General features: G+C 35.9%; 1 non-coding gene across 1 annotated transcript; it reads right to left on the bottom strand.

Moving 5' to 3' along the window:
• Positions 1-6,079: 6,079 nt before the first annotated feature.
• LOC127747977 (small nucleolar RNA R71) lies at positions 6,080-6,183 on the bottom strand. The gene has a single exon (XR_008009921.1). It is a non-coding gene; the product is annotated as a small nucleolar RNA R71 (small nucleolar RNA).
• Between the last annotated feature and the right edge of the window lie 209 nt (positions 6,184-6,392).

The following is a 6,392-nucleotide window of genomic DNA, read 5'->3' as shown; positions in this document are numbered from 1 at the left end:
TCCTTGGTCAATTGCTCATGAGAAGAGATGAAGTGTGGTCACTGATTATACCACATGCATTTCCTAAATCAAGTATTGAGAGGATTATAGTCACATATCCATCCAAACCCAATTTAGTCCAGCATGAAAAAGCATTTCTAGCTTGATTTCTTCATTCCTTTTTCAAGGTTCAGAAGGGATCCAAGTTTGAGTAGTTTCTTTTCCAAGATAACTACCCAATGGGATGAAGATCGAAAGCTTTCAAGTAAAATCAAGAGAAAAGATAGAAGAAGAATGAAGAAAACTAGTATTGATCCATCAAATTACAACAGAGCTCCCTACCCAATGAAATGGGTTTAGTTGTTCATAGCTCTAAAAATTGAAAACAAAGATGGAGAATACATTCTGAACTAGAAGAGCAGAGAAAGGAAAATAGAGAGTAATGCTTTGTCCTTCAGAATCCTCCTCCAACTCTCCACTTCAAAAAAACTCCTTTGATAATTCAAAGCTACTCCTATATATACTACTCTTCTATTCTTCTAGTTGATTCTTCAAGTCTTGGGCCTTTGGATCTTCAGTTTGGAGCAGTTCTCTTCTTCACTTGGGCTTCGTTTTTCTTGCAGAGAGAAAGTGTGAAGTGGGCAGAGACTTTAGCTCAGGACGTTAAAGGTGTTAACACTCAGTGAGAAAATGGGTTCGAAAACGTTAGTGTCATTCAACTTTTTTACTAACGTTTCTTACCCAAGTAAAAGCCATGTTAACCTCAACGTTAGTGGCACAAACGTTGCCACTAACGTTGCCTCTTTGTCCTTTGCACAGGTTATTGGGACTCAACTTTCCCAATAATGTTGAGAGCCTCCCCCTTTCCCACGTTAGAGTCCACGTTAACTTAGTTAACGTGGCTCTTTTAACGTAGGCATGCCAATCTTCGAGAACGTTAGTGACACTCAACATTGTCACTAACGTTCCAATATGCCCCTATTCATGTTAGAGTCCACGTTAACTAGGTTAACGTGGCTTCTAATGTGGCTTTACAAACCATTTCCAACGTTAGTGACAATGTTGAGTGTCACTAACATTGGCTCATCTTTCACTCATTGCCGTTAGCTTCCACGTTAACTAAGTTAACGTAGAAGTTAACATGGCTCCTTGGGGTTTTGTGGTTGCTTCCAACGTTAGTGACAATGTTGGGTGTCACTAACGTTGTCGACCATTCTTGCCTCTCACGTTAGCTCCCACATTAACCAAGTTAACGTGGAAGTTAACGTGGTACATTGCACCTTAGGCCAACGTTAGTGACAATGTTGAATGTCACTAACGTTGGCTTCCTTCCCCTGTTAACGTTAGAGGCCACGTTAACCAAGTTAACGTGGACTCTAACGTGGCCACTTATGATCCTTGGCCAACGTTAGTGATAATGTTAAGTGTCACTAACGTTGGCTCAAAATCCTTTCTTCACATTAGAGCTCACATTAACTTAGTTAACGTGACTCTTAACATGGGCAATGATGGCTTCGAGAGCGTTATTGGCAATCACCTTTCTCATTAACTTTGCAAGTTACCTCCCATTCCACGTTAGTGGCCACGTTAATTAGATTAACGTGACTGCTAAGTGGTTCTTCCTTGCTTCCTTTGGTCCTGAATCAAGCAATAGAGTGCATCAAAGTTCTAGTCCAAGTCATGGGTAATGCAACATACAATTTGTCACTAAATTCATGCAAAATCCTCATGAAATCATGTAAAATGCACAATGTATGCTTGCATCAAGGTGTAAGTGAATATCTACCCAAAACTAGCTTATTTCCTAAGAAAATGCATGAAACTACCCTAAAAATAGTAAAGAAAAAGTTAGTGAAACTGGCCAAGATGCCCTTGCATCAATGCATTTCGATCTGGTTATAGCCAGAATATGCATCTATAAAGCTAAGTTTTCATAACCAGAGGCATTATCAACTAAGCAATCAGTAGAGGGCAAAGGATAAGAATCTTTGGGGCATGCTTTGTTGAGATCGGTGAAATCAACACACATGCGCCATTTACCGTTATGTTTTTTCACCATGACAACATTTGCCAGCCATGTTGTGAATCTGATTTCTTGGATGAAGCTGGCATGGATAAGCTTCTTGGTTTCTTCCAAGGAAGCTTGTTTCTAGTCATTGATGAGCGGATAATTTATACGCTTTTTGGCATTATTTTTAGGTAGTTTTTAGTAGGATCTAGCTACTTTTAGGGATGTTTTTATTAGATTTTATGCAAAATTCACATTTTTGGACTTTACTATGAGTTTGTGTGTTTTTCTGTGATTTTATCTGGAGCTAGAAAACTCCAAATGGCGCGCTCTCAACGGAGTTGTAAAGTAGACATCCAGAGCTTTCCAACCATATATAATAGTCCATACTTTATTCGAGACTAGATGACGAAAACTGGCGCTCAACGCCAGTTCCATATTGCATTCTGGAGTCAAACGCCAGAAATACGTCACGAACCAGAGTTGAACGCCAAAAACACGTTACAACTTGGCGTTCAACTCCAAGAGAAGCCTCTGCACATGTAAAGCTCATGCTCAGCCCAAGCACACACCAAGTGGGCCCCGGAAGTGGATTTCTGCATCAATTACTTACTTTTGTAAACCCTAGTAGCTAGTCTAGTATAAATAGGACGTTTTACTATTGTACTAGTGTCTTTTGACCATGTAAGATCTTTGGATTATTTTTTGGTTCACCTTATGATCCTTTGATCTCGTTCATAAGGGCTGGCCTCTCGGCCATGCCTGGACCATCACTTATGTATTTTTAATGGTGGAGTTTCAACACACCACAGATTAAGGGTGTGGAGCTCTGCTGTCCTTCGAGTTTCAATGCAATTACTATTATTTTCTATTCAATTCAGTTTATTCCTGTTCTAAGATATTCGTTGCACTTCAACATGATGAATGTGATGATCCGTGACACTCATCATCATTCTCACCTATGAACGCGTGACTGACAACCACTTCCATTCTACCTTAGACCGGGCACATATCTCTTAGATTCCTTAATCAGAATCTTTGTGGTATAAGCTAGAATTGATGGCAGCATTCATGAGAATCCGGAAAGTCTAAACCTTGCCTGTGGTATTCTGAGTAGGATTCAGGGATTGAGTGGTATTTTGAGTAGGATTCAGGGATTGAATGACTGTGACGAGCTTCAAACTCGCTATTGTTGGACGTGATGACAAGCGCAAAACAATCAATGGATTCTATTCCGACATGATCGAGAACTGACAGATGATTAGCCGTGCCATGACAGAGCATTTGGACCTTTTTCACTGAGAGGATGGGATGTAGCTATTGACAACAGTGATGCCCTACATACAGCTTGCCATGGAAAGGAGTAAGAAGGATTGGATGAAAGCAATAAGAAAGCAGAGATTCAGAAGGAACACAGCATCTCCATACACTTATCTGAAATTCCCACCATTGAATTACATGAGTAACTCTATAACCAAACACTTATTTTATGTTTTATTCATTATTATTTTCGAAAACTCCATAACCATTTATTATCCGCCTAACTAAGATTTACAAGATGACCATAGCTTGCTTCATACCAACAATCTCCGTGGGAACGACCCTTACTCACGTAAGGTTTATTACTTGGACGACCCAGTGCACTTGCTGGTTAGTTGTGCGAAGTTGTGAAGAAAGTGCTGAGTTATAAACGCGCATACCAAGTTGAATGCCATTATTAGAGATCACAATTTCGTGCACCAAGTTTTTTTGCACCGTTGCCGGGGATTGTTCCAGTTTGGACAACTGACGGTTCATCTTGTTGCTCAGATTAGGTAATTTTATTTTCAAAAAAATTTTCAAAAATCTTTCAAAAAAATTTTCTCCACCTGTTTTCGAAAATTTTTCAAAATTCTTAAGAATGGATTCTAGAGTTTCATGAAACATGTTGAAGCCTGGCTGGCTATAAAGCCATGTCTAAATTCTTTTGGACTGAAGCTTCAACTAATCACCACAATGCATGTAATGCCCTGCTGAAGCTTGGCTAGCTATTAAGCCATGTCTAATTCCTGGACCAGAGCTTTAGACTAACATTGAATGATTCCTGGAATTCTTTTTAAAAATTTTTGAAATTCTTATTTTCTTTTTCCTATATCTTTTTCGAAAAAATAAAAGAAAATACAAAAAAATCATAAAATCATAAAAACCAAAAATATTTTGTGATTCTTGTTTGAGTCTTGTGTCATGTTTTAAGTTTGGTGTCAATTTCATATTCATCTTGTTCTTGCATTTTTCGAAAATTCATGCATTCATAGTGTTCTTCATGATCTTCAAGTTGTTCTTGGTAAGTCTTCTTGTTTGATCTTTAAATTTTCTTGTTTTGTGTTGTATGATGTTTTTCATGTGCATTTTTGCATTCATAGTGTCTAAACATGAAAGATTTCTAAGTTTGGTGTCTTGCATGTTTTCTTTGCATCAAAATTTTTTCAAAAATATGTTCTTGATGTTCATCATGATCTTCAAAGTGTTCTTGGTGTTCATCTTGACATTCATAGTGTTCTTGCATGCATCATAGGTTTTGATCCAAAAATTTTCATATTTTGGGTCATTTTTATGTTTTTCTCTCTCATCATTAAAAATTCAAAAATAAAAAAAAATTATATCTTTTCCTTATTTTTCTCATAATTTTCGAAAATTTGAGTTGACTTAGTAAAAAAATTTTAAAACTTAGCTATTTCTTATAAGTCAAGTCAAATTTTCAATTTTAAAAAATCTTATCTTTTCAAAATCTTTTTCAAAAATCAAATCTTCTTCATTTTTTTTATTATTTTCAAAAATTTAAAAATATTTTTCAAAATATTTTTCTTATATTTATTTCAAAATTTCGAAAACTTTACTAACAATTAATGTGATTGATTCAAAAAATTGAAGTTTGTTACTTTCTTGTGAAGAAAAGTTCAATCATTAAATTCTAGAATCATATCTTTTAAGTTTCTTGTTAGTCAAGTAATCAATTTTAATTTAAAAAAATTAAATCTTTTTCAAAATATCTTTTTCAATCATATCTTTTTAAAATATCTTTTTCAAATTATATCTTTTTTTAATTCAAACTTCAAAATATCTTTTCTAACTTTTTATCTTTTCAAAATTGAATTTCAAATCTTTTTCAACTAACTAGTTGACTTTTTGTTTATTTTAACTATATCTTATCTTTTTTAAAACCACCTAACTACTTTCCTCTCTCTAATTTTCGAAAATTACCTTCCTCTTTTTCAAAATTCTTTTAATTAACTAATTATTTTAAATTTTAATTTTAATTTTAATTCTTTCTTTAATTTTCGAAAATCACTAACCCTTTTTTAAAAATTAATTTTCAAATTCTCTTCCTCTCATCTTCTTCTATTTATTTATTTATTTACTAACACTTCTCTTCATCTCAAGAATCTGAACCTATCTTCACCCTTGTGTTTGGATTCTTACCTTTTCCTTCTTCTATTCCCTTTTTCTTCTACTAACATAAAGGAATCTCTCTACTGTGGTAAAGAGGATCCCTATTATTATTTTCTGTTCCCTTCTTTTTCATATGAGCAGGAGCAAGGACAAGAATATTCTTGTTGAAGCAGATCCTGAACCTGAAAGGACTCTGAAGAGGAAACTAAGAGAAGCTAAATTACAACAATCCAGAGACAACCTTACAGAAATTTTCGAAAAGAAAGAGGAGATGGCAGCCAAAAATAATAATGCAAGGAGGATGCTTGGTGACTATACTACACCAACTTCCAAATTTGATGGAAGAAGCATCTCAATCCCTGCCATTGGAGCAAACAATTTTGAGCTGAAACCTCAACTAGTTGCTCTACTGCAACAGAACTGCAAGTTCCATGGACTTTTATCAGAAGATCCCTACCAGTTTTTAACTGAGTTCTTGCAGATCTGTGAGACTGTTAAGACTAATAAAGTAGATCATGAAGTCTACAGGCTCATGCTTTCCCCTTTGCTGTAAGAGACAGAGCTAGAATATGGTTGGATTCACAACCTAAAGATAGCCTGGACTCCTGGGATAAGCTGGTCACGGCCTTCTTGGCTAAGTTCTTTCCTCCTCAAAAGTTGAGCAAGCTTAGAGTGGATGTTCAGACTTTCAAACAAAAAGATGGTGAATCCCTCTATGAAGCTTGGGAAAGATACAAGCAGATGACCAAAAGGTGTCCTTCTGACATACTTTCAGAGTGGACCATTCTGGATATATTCTATTATGGTCTATCTGAGTTCTCCAAGATGTCATTGGACCATTCTGTAGGTGGATCCATTCACCTAAAGAAAACGCCTGCAGAAGCTCAAGAACTTATTGACATGGTTGTAAATAACAGTTCATGTACACTTCTGATAGGAATTCTGTGAATAATGGAACGCCTCAGAGGAAGGGAGT

The sequence above is a fragment of the Arachis duranensis genome, chromosome 5 (genome assembly GCF_000817695.3).
Source record: "Arachis duranensis cultivar V14167 chromosome 5, aradu.V14167.gnm2.J7QH, whole genome shotgun sequence".
In the NCBI taxonomy this organism is placed as follows: Eukaryota; Viridiplantae; Streptophyta; class Magnoliopsida; order Fabales; family Fabaceae; genus Arachis; species Arachis duranensis.
Note: the sequence above shows the minus strand (reverse complement) of the source record. Positions and strands in the feature narration are given on the sequence as shown.